The sequence below is a fragment of the Tachyglossus aculeatus genome, chromosome X1, assembly GCF_015852505.1.
Source record: "Tachyglossus aculeatus isolate mTacAcu1 chromosome X1, mTacAcu1.pri, whole genome shotgun sequence".
In the NCBI taxonomy this organism is placed as follows: Eukaryota; Metazoa; Chordata; class Mammalia; order Monotremata; family Tachyglossidae; genus Tachyglossus; species Tachyglossus aculeatus.
The window spans coordinates 27,417,364-27,436,542 of NC_052101.1; positions in this window are offsets into that span (position 1 = coordinate 27,417,364).

The following is a 19,179-nucleotide window of genomic DNA, read 5'->3' on the forward strand; positions in this document are numbered from 1 at the left end:
TGCAGAAAGCAGAGATGTTAGTTGAAGGCTTGTATCTCTAGTCCTACCTCAGAGCGTGCACAGGGAAACTAAACTTGGCACGTCTGCTGGATTGACAGAGTAAATGCCAGGCTTTTTCCACTCTCCAAACCGTATTCTCTGATCTTGCTAAGTATCGCTGCCATCCTGGACCTTGAAGGCTGTGTAGAATAAAACATACCCAATCTGTTCCTTGTTGACTTGTACACTGGAGATGAAAAATTTTCTGCTTAAGCCAGAGAATACTGAAACATCAGAAATTGTGCCATAATTTTCTACTGGATGGACACCCACATACCTAGAACAGTCAGCATCTGATATATAATGAAAATGATGCCTTGGTTTAAGCCACGGAATCTACACTCAAATTGTAGATTTGAATGTGTGGCCTAAGTTTGTTTGAAAGCCTTCTATCAAAATGATATTCATGTGTTATACTTTTGGAAAACAAAAGTTCACTTTTATGATAAATGCCAAACCCAGAGGTGTCAGATCATGGACTGTTAATTTGAGAGGTTCCAGGATTGAGCTGTATCAAGGCTTAGGTAAATAAAGAATCACTGACTAGAGGACTGTGCAACAGTAGGTGCTCTATAAATGTGAACACTATTTATGTTCCCTGGTTGGCTGCTATCTGAATTAGAACTCTCTAGAAAATAAGAAGGATTTGTACATTATTTGATAAGCAATAAGAGCTGATCGTCATCATCATCATCAATCGTATTTATTGAGCGCTTACTGTGTGCAGAGCACTGTACTAAGAGCTTGGGAAGTACAAGTTTGGCAACATATACAGACAGTCCCTACCCAACAGTGGGCTCACAGTCTAAAAGGGGGAGACAGAGAACAAAACCACACATACTAACAAAATAAAATAAATAGAATAGATATGTACAAGTAAAATAAATAACTCTCCCAAGAGCTTAGTACATTGCTTGGTACACAGTAAGTACTCAGTTAATACAATTGATTGATGATTTGATTGTTAACATGCCAAGCACTGTACTAAGCACTGGGGCATATATATGATAAGGACTCCTTCCCTTCTCCCTGAGCAATCAATAGGGTTACTTCTTCACCTATTCTTATAATAATAATAATAATAATGGCATTTATTAAGCACTTACTATGTGCAAAGCACTGTTCTAAGCACTGGGGAGGTTACAAGGTGATCAGGTTGTCCCATGGGGGGCTCACAGTCTTATTCACCTGAAGCAGTTCTGGAGCTTTGGAGGCTGCCTTAGAAAAAAGCTCAGATATCCCAGAATTGGGTTTCCCTCAAACAAGGACATAACTGTCCTTGGGCCAAGTCTTCCCTGGGAAGACTGAAGGTCCCATTGCATATGGAGCTGCTCTAAGCTTGGGCTGTGGCAACAATGATACTTCTACACTCTACAGCAGGGGATATCTGTCTTAGAAACTTAGCATGCTAGGGGGAACGCTATTACAGAACTCAGTATTTCCTCTTCCTCCTGGAGATTCAGTGATTAAGTCATGCATGTGCTGGCTCCCATCACTAAACTGTAAAGATAGCACAGCCTATGTGTGCACACCTGTATCCCTGGAGAGATTTAGACATTATTTTAAGTCATAATAAATCACATCCTAATGTCTATCATACAAGCGGATGCTTCTACATGCCTAAATGATTTCTGCAGTTAAAACTGGGGCTAATATTGAGTTTTCTTTGAATAATTTCTTTCCAGATAGGACAGTATCACTGAAGGGAGGTCTTGTTAATGAGCTCTACAAGCAGTCAGGATTACATGTCTCCTAAACCAACATGCAGCTTAGGGTGGAGGTGAATTATTTGGTTTATGGAGGGTCATCTAGTTGTCACTTCTTGGACTGCAATTCTTACTTGTTTGTGGTTTATGTTGTATAAATGTGGAAGGGATTAAAACACCTCCTCCTGGATTTGCAACTTAATTTACTGAAATCCAGGCATTTTCAGTGATGAGACTTGATATGCCATACAGCTAATTACCTTTTGAAAGCTATACATTTATTGATTTTATGAACACTCCATTTAAATATTAATGTTATTAATCACTTCAGGGTTTTAACTAGAATCAGGGTTGGCAGAGTCATCAGGAAGACAAAAGTATTGAAGGAAGGTTCATTTCTACATTTCATTCAGTCAAGAACCAAGCACATCTCAAAATCTTTCACCTCACATTCTTGTAATGTTTTAAAAGCACCAATTGAACTTCAAAGCCCTACTGAGAGCTCACCTCCTCCAGGAGGCCTTCCCAGACTGAGCCCCCTCCTTCCTCTCCCCCTCCTTCCCCTCCCCACAGCACCTGTATATATGTTTGTACATATTTATTACTCTATTTTACTTGTATATATTTACTATTCTTTTTTTTTTTTTGTTAATATGTTTTGTTTTGTTGTCTGTCTCCCCCTTCTAGACTGTGAGCCCACTGTTGGGTAGGGACCGTCTCTATATGTTGCCAACTTGTACTTCCCAAGCGCTTAGTACGTGCTCTGCACACAGTAAGTGCTCAATAAATACGACTGAATGAATGAATGAACTTCACAATAATAACCATGATGATAATTATAAAAATCATAATAATAATTGTAGAGGTAGTTGGTAAGCACTTATTCACATTAATGTCTGTCTCTCCCTCTAGACTCTAAGCTTATTATGGACAGGGAACATGTCAGCTAATTATGTTGTATTGTACTCTCTCAAGTGCTTATTACAGTGCTTGGTACATAAGAAGTGCTCAGAAAATATGACTGATTGATTATTGACTGATTCTATCACAAGCATTGTACTAAGCACTGGAGCAGATATAAGATACTCAAGTCCCACACTGGGCTCACAGTCTAAACAGGAGGAAGATCAAATATTGAATCCTATTTTGCAGGTGAGGGAATAATAATAATAATAACGGTATTATTTAGCGCTTACTATGTGCCAAGCACAGTTCTAAGTGCCGCTGGGGTAGATACAAGGTCATCAGGTTGTTCCAGGTGGGGCTCACAGTCTTAATCCCCATTTTACAGATGAGGGAACTGAGGCCCGAAGAAGTGAAGTCTTCTGGACTGTGAGCCCATTGTTGGGTAGGGACTGTCTCTGTATGTTGCCAACTTGTACTTCCCAAGCGCTTAGTAGAGTGCTCTGCACATAGTAAGCGCTCAATAAATACTATTGAGTTCTAAGTGCCGCTGGGGTAGATACAAGGTCATCAGGTTGTTCCAGGTGGGGCTCACAGTCTTAATCCCCATTTTACAGATGAGGGAACTGAGGCCCGAAGAAGTGAAGTCTTCTGGACTGTGAGCCCATTGTTGGGTAGGGACTGTCTCTGTATGTTGCCAACTTGTACTTCCCAAGCGCTTAGTAGAGTGCTCTGCACATAGTAAGCGCTCAATAAATACTATTGAATGAAGTGACTTGCTCAAGGTCACACTGCAGACAAGTGGCGGAGCTGGGATTAGAACCCACATCCTCTGACTCCCAATTCAATGCAGAGGTTACATGACTGTCCAAGGTCACACAGCAGGCAAGTGGCAGAGCTAGGATTACAACTCAGATCTTCTGAGGTCCAGGCTGTACTTTTTCCAGTAAGCCTTGCAGCCATGCCCAAAAGGAGTGTACATTCATGTTACCAACCACTTCCCAAGCTCTTAGTACAGTGCTCTGTACACAGTAAGCACCCAATAAATATGATTGAATGAATGTTAAACAAGTATCCTTTGAGTCACAGTGTATTTAGAAGTCTTGCTGAAACTCACACTGTGAACTTATTAAAAAGTACTAAAAGTTGTGTCTGATGTATTCTCCTTTTAAAATATTATTTTTGTCAGCTTTTTTCCCAGAGGTAAGCCTACCAGGAGGAGCCAAATAGTAGCAGTTCCAGAGCTGGATTCACAAATCAATGATCACGGAGGGCACACAGTATGATTCTCATCTCTGAGCCCAACTAGGGACCTTGATGCCAGCCCATCTGCCTGACTGACCCAGAGAAATTTAGACTCTTTCAGATGCCTTACTTCCATTGGCTTCTGGCCTCTTCAGGGCCATAGCTCTTGAGTATTTCGCTTTCATTCAGACAGACCTAAGCCTCTGGTCTCCAAAATCCCCGATCAATCAATCAATGGAATTTATTGACTGCTTACTTTTAGTACTTGGGAAAGTACAATACAACAGAGTTAGTAGATGTAATGTCCCTGCCAACAAGTAGCTTGAAGTCTACAGTCACAGTCTTATCAGACTGGTTCAATAACCTCTACGACTGGTTCAATAACCTCTACGACATACCCTAAAACAAAAATGTTTTGCTACAATCACTAGCACACATGACCCAACAATGATAAATCCCATCACGGAGAAACTAAAATTCTATAATGATCTAGTCAGACTCATTAGTTACAGTGGTCCGACATCTGACAAGCTGATTTTCACGGTAGGCTTGATTGCATGGGTGGGCAGTGATGCTGAAACTCGAAACAAAAGATATCAAGCCTCATGGAACCGGCAAGTTAAATAGCAAAAGTCTTCATCTGCTCAGGACAAGTGCCAAATATCATCTCATGACTATCAACACCAACTCCCCACTGCCAAATGAGAGAAAATATCAGGGATGCACCTTAGGTCTAAGCCAAGACACCTCCTAGATTATCACTTCTTCATCGATCAATTGGTGACCCTCCAAGACCCACTGTCTTGGGATGGACTGAATATGTGTCTGTCCATTGGTTCCTAGATTCCAAACTCAGGCCAAGTCAGGGCTCTCCCCCTCTAGACTGCTCTCCCCCTCTAGACTGAAAGGTCATTAGGAAAAATCTTCAAAGGCACATTGGGGATGAGAGCAGCACCTTGAATTTCTTGATAATTAATATTATTAATAACAATAATGATAATAATAGTAATAACAACAATTGTGGCATTTGTTAAGTGCTTACTAAGTGCTAGACAATGTACTAAGCTCTGGGGTTTATTCAAGAGAATCAAGTTGGACACAGTGCATGTCCCAGGTGGGGCTCATAATCTTAATCTTAATCAATCAATCAATCAATCATATTTATTGAGCGCTTACTGTGTGCAGAGCACTGTACTAAGCACTTGGGAAGTACAAGTTGGCAACATATAGAGACAGTCCCTACCCAACAGTGGGCTCACAGTCTAAAAGGAGAAGTAATGGGAGAACTTCTTAATGGGAGAAGTAGCGTGGCTCAGTGTAAACAGCACAGGCTTCAGAGTCAGAGGTCATGAGTTGAAATCCCGGCTCCACCAATTGTCAGCTGTGTGACTTTGGGCAAGTCACTTAACTTCTCTGTGCCTCAGTTACCTCATCTGTAAAATGGGGATTAAGACTGTGAGCCCCACCTGGGACAACCTGATCACCTTGTAACCACCCAGCGCTTAGAAGAGTGCTTTGCACATAGTATGTGCTTAATAAATGCCATTAGTATTATTATTATTATTAATCCCCATTATACAGATGAGTTAACTGAGGCCCAGAGAAGTTAAGTGACTTGTCCAAGGCCACACAGCAGACAGGTGGCAGAGCAAGAATTAGAATCTATGACCTTCTGACTCCAAGGCCCATAGTCTATCCACGATGCCATGATGCTTCCCCTAAATGAGACCTAGTGGCTTGCAAGATTAATATATCAAAGGTTCAAGCCAACAACAAGAGTAATTTTCTTTGTGTGGCAAATTTATCTGGTCGATGATCCTTATATTTTCAGTTAGTCAACTCAAATCATGCTCACCTGGGAACTTGAATCTTTAGAATTCTACCCTATCACTTGCCATTTTGGAGGACGCAACTTGGAAAATCAGAAATCCATAACATGAAAAGTGGTTTTGCCTACAGTGAGTACCGTTGAAACAGAAGTGTTCCATTTTCTCCACTTAACAACCCAGCATGTTGGTGTTAATCATTGGATTCAGTAAGGGAAGGGCAGAAATATGGATAGTTATTTTGCTAACTTTCTGCCCTCTTGGCAGGATACTATGGGAAGCTAATTCTAAGAAAAAAATCAACTCTCCTAATTTCCAAAGGCCATTACAGAGCTACAGGGGACTTTGTTCCAAGATAGGGTAACACAGAATACTATCTAATGGCATTAAAATGCTGAAAATCTGTTTCAGAGAGATCATTTCCAGTACTCAAAACTGGCATGCTGGTGTGCAAAAAATAAGAGAATATAGGATGGATTGACAAAATAAAATTAGGAATTTTAAGTTAAATTTGAAATGTCTTATTCAAACATAAACTTAATTCCAATTACACCTAATTCATCATTTTTTCCTGTCAGGAGAACCCAAAAAAGGTTTTACTTAAACTCAATGGGAACACTGAGTCAGTGTGGTTAATTAGTTTCTCTTTAAAAATCACAGTTTACCCTACTTGTATTAGGAGAGTAGTAACATTAAGATGAAGTACTTTATAATCATGTATGCATGATATATATGGCACACATGATAATGTATGTCCCCGTAGCACACAGTTTACCCTACTTGTATTAGAGAGTAGTAACATTAAGATGAAGTACTTTATAATCATGTATGCATGATATATATGGCACACATGATAATGTATGTCCCCATAGCACTCGATTTGCAAAATATGTTTTTTAATGTCATTATTTTAATTTTTTGTGTAATTACTACACTATGAAATTATGAAAAATTATGAAACTAAGTAGTTGTCACCCAGAATATTGGTAGTTTCATAAATAAAATAAGGTAGGCGATGTAATTTGAATCATCCTGTACCAATGGGACCATACAATAGTCAGTGTCTCCCACTGAAAACAATGGACAAGGCCTTGATCCTGTTACTTCCATTGTATCTTGAGATGTGTGAAGAGGCCAGGATGTAAGGCACACTTCACTACAGTCACTGTAACAAACTAGAAAACACACTCCAAAAACGCACCTGGTCTTTATGAAGTTAAACAGAATGTGATGTCACTGGGTCATCAAGCTCCGTTTCACGTTAGGCACATCGTAAGTGCCTAACAAATACCATCATTATTATATAACTATTGTAGTAGCCAACCGCTAATACCATCAAGAAAGGCACCCAATACAGGCGATCCATCCAGCTTCCTGAGTTACATCTACAAGCAGTATCACTTACAAATCACCCTCAGGATGAAATTCTAGAGCAACAACTTGGTCCTAAAACACAGGCAACTCATCAGCAATGAGGCAATGTCCACAGCAACCGAACTGACTTAGCTTATGAATACTACTACTAATAATAGCAATATTGATAACAATACTTGTTAAGCGCTTATGTGCCAAGCACTGTACAAAGGAGTAGGGTAGATGCAAGATGATCTGGTTGGACACACAGTTCTTCTTACAGTTGGGGCTCACAGTCTAAGGAGAAGGAATAGAAGATACCTTGTGCACATTTTTACAGATGAGTTGAATGAAACACAAAGAAGTTAAGTGACATGCCCAAGTTTACAACTATTACTACTGCTACCAGCACCCCCCCAGCCATCCATCATTAGGTGGCATTCCTTGAAATTGTACTACCCACGAGGAGCTTATACTTTAAAAGGGGCTTATATAAAAAAAAGAAAACTTAGAAGCAGTGAAATTAGACAGACTGCAATGTGTCTGAACCAAAAACCTACAGCCATCAAGGCCCTCCTCTCCCAGCTCAATAATAATAATAATAATTAATGATGGCATTTATTAAGCGCTTACTATGTGAAAAACATTGTTCTAAGCACTGGGGAAGATACAAGGTAATCAGGTTGTCCCATGGAGGGCTCACAGTCTTAATCCCCTGTTTACAGATGAGGTAACTGGCACAGAGATGTTAAGTGGCTTGCCCAAAGTCACACAGCTGACAAATGGTAGAGCCGGGATTTGAACCCATGACCTCTGACTCCAAAGCCTGTGCTCTTTTTTTCACTGAGCCAAGCTGTTTCTCACTCAAGAAGCCAAACATAGCCATTATCTGGTTTAAGCATGCCACTGCATTATATGCTGATGTGAACAACTGCCACCTTTTTTTTTTATGGCTCTCAAGGTAAAGGTTGGAGGTTTTTTGCTTCTTCCACATCACTCAAACAGTAGAAGTGTTGGAGCATTTTTACCCTTCTCCTCAGGATGTAATTTTTGATTTTCCATGTATTTTGGTTTTCCAGTTCCCTTGGAGCCATAAATTTAGATGGAATGTCAAGATTTTACTCTGTATAAAACAACCAGAGGATACATAGATACAGCATTTAAGTGCATGAGAGATAAGGACTTCAAAGTCAATTTAACAGAATGTACCTGTCTTATACAGAGTGACTGAATATGATTAGAACGAAAATTTGAAAGCACTGGCTAAAAAGCATTGATTGAGTACAATTTCCTCTCCTAGCTTCATTCCACACCATTGCTGCCTAATAGAAACCCAAGCGTGAGCGAGAAACCTCTTTCCCATGAACAGTTGAATTAGCTCATAGCCATTACTCAGTCAATCATATTTATTGATTGCTGTGTGCAGAGCACTGCACTAAAAGCACTTCGGAGAGTAAACTACAACAATACAATAGCTATCTTCCTGTCCTACAGCTACATCCCTCTTTGATTTTTCCATCAACCTCTTTGCTCACTTCCCTTCCTCTTGTCTCTCCCTACTCCAGTTCATACTTTGCTGCCTGGATGATTTTTCTGCAAAAATGTACAGAGCATGTACACCACTCCTGAAAAACGACCAGTGGTTGCTCATCCACCTCCATATCGATCAGAAATACCTTCCCACAGGTTTTAAAGCACTCAATCGCTTTGCCCCCTGCTACCTAGCCTCCCTGAGTTCCCACAGCTATCCAGCCCTCGCACTTTGCTCATCTAATGCCAACCTACTCACTGTATTTCAATCTCATCTATCCCACCGGCCACCCCTCACCCACATCTTGCCTCTTACCTGGGACACCCTCCCTGTTCCTATCCAACCGACAATCACTGTCCCCTCCTCCAAAGTCTTATTGAAAGCACATCTCTTCCAAGAGGCTTTCCCAACACGAAGGCCTTTCTTCCTCTTCTCCCATTCCCTTCTCCTGTGAGTTGTGGGCAGGGATTGTCATTTTTTATTGCTTTATTGTACTTTCCCAAGAGGTTATTACAGTGCTCTGCAAACAGTAAGCGCTTAATAAATATGATTAAACGAATGAATGCAGAAGCAGCATGGCATAGTAGATAGAGCACAGGACTGGAAGTCAGAAGGTCATAGGTTCTAATCCCTGCTCTGCCACTTATCTGCTGTGAGATCTTGGTTAAGTCACTTCACTTCTCTGGGCCTCAGTTACTTACTGGGGATTGAGACTGTGAGCCCCCCATGGGAGAGGGACTGTTTCCAACCCAATTTGCTTGCATCCATCCCAGCACTTAGTAAAGTATAGTAAATGCATAATAATTACCATAGTTATTATCTTCCTTGCACTTAGATTTGCTCTCTTTATTCATCCCTCCTTCAGTCCCACAGCACTTGGGTTCATGTCCATTATTTATGTATATTAATGTCTGTTTTCCTTTCTAGATCATAAACTCATTGTGAGCAAGAAACTGTCTACCACCTCTTCTGTTGCACTCTCCCAAGTGGTTCATTCAATTTGTACTCTCCCAAGTGGTTCATTCAATCGTATTTATTGAGCACTTACTGTGTGCAGAGCACTGTACTAAGTGCTTGGGGAGTACAAAGTGGCAACATATAGAGATGGTCCCTACCCAACAGTAGGCTCACAGTGATTAGTACAGTGCTCTGCACAAAGAAAGCTGTCGACTATTTGATGGATTGAATGACATACAATTACTGTGAGGGGAGAAATGATATTGTTTCAGGAAGTTAAATGTTCCTCCCAAATTATGCATGGGCAGGGAATGTGTCCTTTTATTGTTATACTGTACTCTCCCAAGTGTTTAGTACAGTACTTTCTGCACACAGAAAGTGCTCAATAAATATGACAGACTGACTCTCACATGTACTGCCCTTCATTTAATTTACTTTACTTCACTGACATGAAAGCAATCAGCTCAGCTATGTCTTCTGTGAAAGGAAAGGCGCTACATGAGAGCCGGGGCAGGCTGCAGGGCACTGTCTCAAGCATATTCATGACTATGCTTTCTCCAGCACAACTACCACAGCTGTTTTCTTCTTCAACCACTCCTCACTGCACTCAAACAGCTGTACCAAGATACAGCAGAATGGTGTGGGAATGCAGACTGCTCCCACCCAGATGGTGACTTTTCAAATGAATGGAGCATCATGAAGTGAAGGCAACTTGCTCTTTCTTCCATAGTTCCTGCATTGTGTGGCTGAGCTCTTGAGAATAGGGTTCATTATTTCTACCTTTACTTGATTTCAGAAGGATGTACAACAGATGGCATCCAGGCCAGATTTGGCCTACATAACAGTTTTTAAAATACATTCAATATTTATCATTAAAATCGCATTGTTTATTTTTAAACTTGTTTGACACCGCTGTTCAAAAATACCCACATTACCCTTGAACACTTTCCAAATTTAATCTACATCTCTAAAGCTATGTTCATTAATACCCGTTTCACCTACAATATGTTGCAGTTCTTAAGTTTAACTAATGTTTGGCCCATGACTTTGAGAACTCTGCAGGTTAAAGCCATATGCAAAGTTATCTTTAAAGTACATAATTTGTTTTGGCAGATTCAGAGACTTTTTTAATAGTTGAGGCCTAGAATCCTAACAAATAAATTGTGTCTTCCAAAAACGTAGGTCTCCTCACTATTCCATTGTAGATTACTGCAATTAATATAATGAAGAGTAATTAAATTATAAGATAGTTTTGTCACAAGTGAACATTTAATTTATGGAACACAAATCATTTGAGAAAATCCCAGAGGCTGAAGAGACACATCATGGAACTAAGCAGTTACAAGAACCTAAAGGGAAGATTGTAAGTTATTCAGCAGCAACCTTGTGAAAAGAAAGCAGAGATCTAAGCTGGTTAGCTTCAATATGCAAGAATAACTTTGGGACCATATGAGTTCTGCTTTCTTCCATTATCAGCTCTGTCTTTGTCAGACAGACATCTTCAGCTGTCATTTACAAATAAATTACCTGGTCAAACTGAAAATTGTAGGCTTCCAAAAGCAAAAAGATCTATGAAGAGGGAAGGCCAAATGTCCGGTGAAATTTCTAAACAACTTTGTGCAGATTTGCAAGCATTCTGCACTAACCCATACCAATCAGTCAATCAATCGTATTTATTGAGCGCTTACTGTGTGCAGAGCATTGTACTAAGCGCTTGGGAAGTACAAGTTGGCAACATATAGAGACGGTCCCTACCCAACAGTGGGCTCACAGTCTAGAAGGGGGAGACAGAGAACAAAACAAAACATATTAACAAAATAAAATAGAATAGATATGTACAAGTAATATCCTGCACATATCCAAAGAAACCCAAAGTTACTAATACTTCTTATGAACAGTTTTATTGATATGTCTTTGTTGAGATGTATATGACTTTTATCCATTGACTTTTATTATAATCCCTGTTGACAGAAACAGCTGTTGCTATGAAGTGATTATATGGCGTGAGATATAATATTGGAACATACATAGCACAATGTAAGATCATCACATCACATGAGAGGCCATAAACTCTATGGCTTTTTGCATACTAGCTGCCAAAATTTCACTTTAACTCTTCTTCAAGAAAAAAAAAGTCACCGATTCCACTGGGTTAGGTAATATAATTTGGTGATAGCTTTAAGTGTTAGATTTAGGTGTTATACTGTCAGTAAAAACCTTGGGTTTGTGTGGGACTTACCAGGTTTTCGTTGGTAATGATAATAACAATAATAATAATAATTGTGGTATTTGTTAAGTACGTACTACGTGCCAAGCACTGTACTAAGCACTGGGGTAGATACAAGATAGTCAGGTTGGACACAGTCCCTTGTCCATACTGGGCTCATAGCTAAGTATGAGGAATTAGATTCAATCCTTACTTTACATATGTGGAAAGTGGGGCCAGGAGACGTTAATAGACTTGCCCAAGGTCACATAGCAGACAAGTGGCAGATTTGGAATGAGAAACTAGGTCCTCTGACTCAGGCCCATAGTTTTTTTCTAGGAAACAATACCTAGTCTCAATATTCTTCAGAGTCCTTGGACAATCAGAGTAGTACACTGCATATCTAAAGAGATTGTTAATCACTTGTCTCCTTGTATATGTCCCTCTAGAGCACAGTTGTTGGTATATAGTGGATAATCACTTGTTTCTTTGCAGATTTGGTAAAATTGCTTCAAACATACCTGGAATTGCATCCTCACACAAAATTAGCTTATGGAGAAGAAATGGAATAGACAACCAATTGTAACATTGAGCAGATTAAAAGAAACACTATTATATTTCCTAGAAAATATAAGATTAAAATTCAAATTTCTTCTGATGATAGATTGTTACAAGAATATGATATGGCACAAACAATCCATTTCAGTGACAAGGATTTAACAAAAAAGAAAGGTTAATTATAATTGAACATTCCCTATGGATAGCTGATGAGTAACATCTCAGTTGCATTTCTATTGACAGGTGGTAGGATAAAATGAAATGTGGTCTTATGAATTCAGATTGGATTTCAACGCCTCATCATCACCAGGGTGGTATCAGAACTGGTCTAGGTGATGAAGTCTAAGGACGATTTTGAGAATGGAATGTCTATTGCCTTTTTCTATTTGCATTTTGATTTTATTTCTTTGTGTAGTGTTATTTCAGGACTGAGCAACCACTGGAGGTTCCTGATGTGTGCGGAAACACAGTCTGAACACTTTCGAAGGAAAATGATCCAGGCAGCAGAGTGAAATATGGACTGGAGTTGGGAGAGACAGGAGGCAGGCAAGAAGGCTGTTACAATAATCAAGGTGGGATAGGATAAATGCTTTTATTAATGTGGTAGCAGTTTGGATGGAGAGGAGGGGCAGATTAAGCAATGTTTTACCACAGTACGTAGTACAGTGCCTGGCACATAATAAGTGTTTAACAAATATAAAAAGTGCTTAATACAGTGTTCATTCATTCATTCATTCATTCAATCGAATTTATTGAGTGCTTACTGTGTGCAGAACACTGTACTAAGCGCTTGGGAAGTACAAGTTGGCAGTGTTCCGCACATAGTCAGCACTAAATAAATACCACTGAACGATTGATTGAGATGTATATGGTCTTTCAATCTCTCAACCAAAATTGACTAAAGGCAACTTTTTCTCTTCCCTTCAGAGTACTGTACTGAATTCAAAGGAGAGCTTTTGATACATCTTCTTAGTAATCAGTCACTATTTTCTGAATGATGGATGCAACGAACAATTTAATTCTGCTCAGTTTCACCAAGAAAATTTCGGCAGTAATAGTCTCCAAAACATGAAATTCAAAAAAATGAACACGTGTCCAAGATAAAACATTCAGGACATGTCCCCCGCTCTTTAAAAAACTTCAGTGGTTGCCCATCCAACTCCGCATAAAACAAAAACTCCTCACCATTGATTTTAAAACACTCCATCACCTTGCCCCCATCTCCCTCACCTTGCTACACTCTTTCTACAACCCAGCCCGCACATTTCATGTTAACCTGGACAAGCACCGTGGCTTAGTGGAAAGAGCACCGGCTTGGGAGTCAGAGGTCATGGGTTCTAATCCCTGCTCTGCCATTTACCAGCTGTGTGATTTTGGGCAAGTCACTTAACTTCTCTGGGCCTCAGTTCCCTCCTCTGTAAAATGGAAATTGAGAGCTTCACGTGGGACAATCTGATTACCTTGTATCTACTCCATAGCTTAGAACAGTGCTTGGCACATAGTAAGTGCTTAACAAATATAATTATTATTTCTCACTGTGCCTTAGTCTCGCCTGTCTCACTGCCAACTCCTGGCCCACATTGTGCCTCTGGCCTGGAACACACTGCCTCCTCTAATCAGACAGACAGTTAATATCCCCCATTTCAAGGTCTTATAGAAAGCATAACTCCTCCAAGACGCCTTCCCAGATTGGGTCTCATCTTTCCTCTTCTCTCACTCCCTTCTGTGTCACCCTTACTTTTCCCATTGTTCTTCCTGCATCCCAGCCCCATAGCTCTTAGGTACATATCAATCAATCAATCAATTGTATTTATTGAGCACTTACTGTGTGCAGAGCACTGTACTAAGCGCTTGGGAAGCACAAGTTGGCACCATATAGAGACAGTCCCTACCCAACAGTGGGCTCACAGTCTAAAAGGGGGAGACAGAGAACAAAACCAAACATACTAACAAAATAAAGTAAATATCTGTAATTTATTCATTTGTATTGATGTCCACCTCCCACCTCGAGATTGAAAGCTTGTTGTGGGCAGGGAATGTGTCTGTTTATCATTTTATCACACTTTGCCTTACCCTTAGTACAGTGCTCTGCACACAATAAGCACTCAATAAATTTGATTGAATGCATGAATGAAAAGCATTGCCAAACAAAATGATATTTGGGAAGTCTTCAGGGACATGTTTGAAAGGCTAGAAGTACTGGAATCCATTGTCGCACTTTATTCATTAACATGATTTGTGACCAAAAGCACTAACATTCTCAAAACTGCAAAAAATTTAGCCACACAGTTTATTTATACTACTTATGATGATGTATTACGAACTGTGTTTTCCCATCCATATAATAATAGCAGTTTATAATGTGCCTTCCTTTCTTATTATTTTATAATTATATTGTTGTTGTTTGTGAACAGATTAAGAGGACCATCAGCTTGGCGATCAGCTGAAATGCTCAGTGAAACTTTTAACACTTAAAACTAGTTACTTTAATACATTTCATTGAAAATGATTAAACCTAAGCATATATTGGAATTAAATTCAACAAACTTTTCTACTCTTTCAATTATAAACTGCGGTCTGATTCTAAGTTATGTGAAGCACCTATTCAATAGCATCTGGTGGAAACTGGCTCGAGTTGAATTTTTATACCAACTACATATAATTATTCCTGACATTTGGGATTACTGAATACAAATAGAAGAAAGGGAATGAAATGTAAAGACTTATACAGATGAAAAAACTTGTATACCTTTATTATTAACTTCTAATTCAATTAATGAATTCTTAATATCATTCAGTCAGATTAACTGCAAAGTTAACAAAAGATATCAATTTGACAATTCAAGGTAAGCAAATCTAAATAAATATATCATTTAAAAAGATAGTGTATTACCACCATAACAATGGGGATAACACAAAAGAGATAATGTTGTCCTAAACAACACACTGCAGTACTACATAATCTCTTTTTGCAGCATTATATTACCAAACATTATTATAACACATTATGTTTTTCTTTAAAAAAAAATGGACTGTTGATGCTTATGGAAATTGGGCTTACTGACAAGTTTAAGCAGATAGAAGAACCCCACCACTCTTAAGGAAGGATTGAGAAACGGGGATGATAAGGCTTTTAAATATATAACATTTAGGATATATTTTCCACAGCATAATGTAATGCAGACATTTGGCAAATACCTGTGAATGTTTACCAACTTAAATGGCCAGGCAAGAACATTCCTGATGGGCTGATTCAATGAAAATTTCTAAGATTGCAATTTTAAAAATCCATATTCTACTGCTTTATCCCAGTTCTAAACTAGTTGAAAAATTCTGCCTGGATTACTGCTCCATCTCAAAAGAGTGATCGCAGGATAGGATCTTCACTTCATTTCACTCCATTATCCTTAGACTCCTTATGTATTTTATTCCTATCTTCAGTCTTGGTTTACAAAAGTTATTTTTATTTTGATTTTCCTCTGTCTCTGATTATTTACTCTGCTATTTTATAGAGAAGCAGCGTGGCTCAGTGGAAAGAGCCCAGGCTTGGGAGTCAGAGGTCACGGGTTCAAGTCTTGGCATCGCCACCTTTCAGCTGTGTGACTTTGGGCAAGTCACTTAACTTTTCTGTGCCTCAGTTACCTCATCTGTAAAATGGGGATTAAGACTGTGAGCCCCACGTAAGCACCTTGTATCCTCCCCAGCACTTACAACAGTGCTTTACACATAGTAAGCGCTTAACAAATAAATGCCATTATTATTATTATTATTATTATTATTATTATTATTATACCAATATAACTGACCTACTTTTGGTTATATGCCCCACCACACTACCGAAAAATCATTTTGTATATCTTCCCACATTGTATTATGAGTACCTTTAGGGAAAACAATGCTGTCCTGCTTCCTATTCTCTACTAAGTGCTTAGTTCAGAGCTTAACACAGTGCTTAGTACAGTACACTCGGTGCTCAATAAATGCAAGCAATTGATCGATTGATTCATGGGAACGTGGGACTGAGATGTACATATAACATTACTTCACAATAAAAAATAGCATGATATATTCATTCACTCAGTTATATATATTGAGGGCTTACTGTGCACAAAGCACTGTACTGAGTGCTTGGATGAGTATAATATAACAATGAACAGACATATTCCCTGCCCAGAACAACCTCACATGACTTGGTCCATGATTTGTGGCTCCTGAAAACAAGATATTAAAATATCTGAGTATCAATTTGGTGCCCTTTGCCCTTCCTTCTTATTAATTAACTGCTTGGTTGAAACCTCAGAGATGATTCACTGTCTTCTGTATACTCTCTAAGTGAACCTCCTCTTCCTCACAGAATGTAGGCGCTTCATTTGCTGCTGTTAGGTCTGAAGCAATTTAATCAGTCCATCAGTGGCATATATTGAGTATTTATTGGGTGCAGTCAATTATATTTATTGAGCACTTACTTTGTACGGAACACTTTACTAAGCACTTGGAAAAGTACAACACATTTCTTGCCCACAAAGCACTTACTGTCTAGAGGGCGAGACAGACATTATTATGAATAAATCAATTACAGATATGTACATAAGTGCACTGAGTTACTTTTTTGGGAGAGTACAACACAGTTGGTGGACACAGCCATGTTCTCTGACCACAACGAGTTTAATGCTAAACTCTTACAAACTTCGGAATTATTGAATCTGTTGCTATTGCCATTGAATTGTATTTTTTTCTAGCTCCTTTATTTCTTTCCCGTCATCTGTTCTCTGTCTTGAATTTCCTCCTGTCTTCAGGACATGTCCATCTCTGCCCCCATGTCTTACTGCCACCTCAAACATAATAAGTTTAAAAACAGGGCTCATTTTCCCATCCAAACCTTGTTCTCTTCCTGACTTTCCCATCACTGAATACAGCACCACTATCGTCACTAACTCACAAGCCCACAGTCTTGATATTATCCTTGATTCATCTCTCTCATGCAGGCCATACATTCAAACTGCCGTGAAATCCTGTTGGTTCTACTTTCACAAAATCTCTAAAGTCTGCCTGTACCTCTCCATCCAAACTGCTACCATGCTGATCCTCCCACCTATTAGACCCTTCCTTAGCTACTGCATCAGTCTTCTCCCTGACCTCTCTGCCTCCTGTCTCTCCCCTTTCTCTGCTCACACTTTCTTTATAAAAGTTCAATCCATTTCTCCTCACTTCTCAAGAACGACCATTGTTGTCATCCAACTCCACATGGCAAAGGAATGCCTTGCCAATAAGCTTTAAAGCACTCAATCAGCTACCCCCCTCATATCTTACCATGCTGATCCATGAGGACAACTCAACCCACACACTTGAGTCCTCAAAGTCCAGCCTATTTTCTATACCTCCATCCCACCACCTACCCCTTTCCCACATCCTCCCTCTGGCCTGGAACTCCTTCACCTGTCCTATCTGTCAGACAACCACTTTCCCCACCTTCAAACCCCTCACAGAATCACATCTCCTCCAAGAGGATCAGGTTGTCCCACGGGGGGGCTCACAGTTTCAATCCCCATTTTACAGATGAGGTAACTGAGGCACAGAGAAGTTAAGTGACTTGCCCAAAATCACATAGCTGAGAGTTGGTGGAGTCGGGATTTGAACCCATGCCCTCTGACTTGGAAGCCGGTGCTCTTTCCACTGAGCCAAGCTGCTTCTCTAGATGATGAAACTGAAGTAAAGACAAGTTAATTACCTTGCTCAAGGTCACACAGCCGGCAAGTGGCAGAACTAGGATTAGAACCCAGGTCCTCTAACTCCCAGGCCCAAAATCTTTTCACTAGGCAACAGTGCTTCTCTATTAAATATATGGGTTCTGATCACGAGACATACTCATTCAAGGTAGGAAAACATTCATTCATTCAATCAATAATATTTATTGAGGGTTTACTGTGTGCAGAGCACTGTACTGAGCGCTTGGGAAGTACAAATCAGCAATAGATAGAGGCAATCCCTGCCCAACAACGGGCTTACAGTCTAGAAGGGGGAGGCATTCATTCATTCAATCCTATTTATTGAGCATTTACTGTGTGCAGAGCACTGTACTAAGCACTTGGAAAGTACAATCCTTCAACAAATAGAGAAGGTCCCTGCCCACAACGGGCTCACAGAATATAAGGGGTGAGACATTCATTCGTTCATTCAATCATATTTATTGAGCACTTACTGTGTGCAGAGCACCATACTAAGCACTTGGAAAATACAGCTGGTCAACAAATAGAGACGGTCCCTACCCAACAAGGGGCTCATGGTCTAGAAGGGGGGAGACATTCATTCGTTCATTCAATTGTAATTATTGAGCGCTTACTCTGTGAAGAGTACTGTACTGAGCGCTTGGAAAGTACAATTCGCCAACAGATAGAGAAAATCCCCGCCCATAACAGGCTCAGAGACTAGAAGGGGGGGAGACATTCATTAGTTCATTTAAACGTATTTATTGAGCGCTTACTGTGTGCAGAGCACTGTACTGAGCGCTTAGAAAGTATTTGCCAACAGACAATCCCTCCCCACAACGGGCTCACGGTCTAGAAGGGGGGAGACATTCACTCAGTTGTATTTACTGAGCACTTATGGTGGGCAGAGCACTGGACTAAGCGCTTGGAAAGTACAATTCGCCAACAGATAGAGACAATCCCTGCCCACAACAGGCTCACAGTCTAGAAGGGGGGAAACATTCATTCAATCGTATTTATTAAGCACTTACTATATGCAGAGCACTGGACTAAGCGCTTGGAAAATACAATTCGGCAACAGATAGAGAAAATCTCCGCCCACAATGGGCTCACAGACTAGCATGGGGGAAACACTCATTTGTTCATTCAA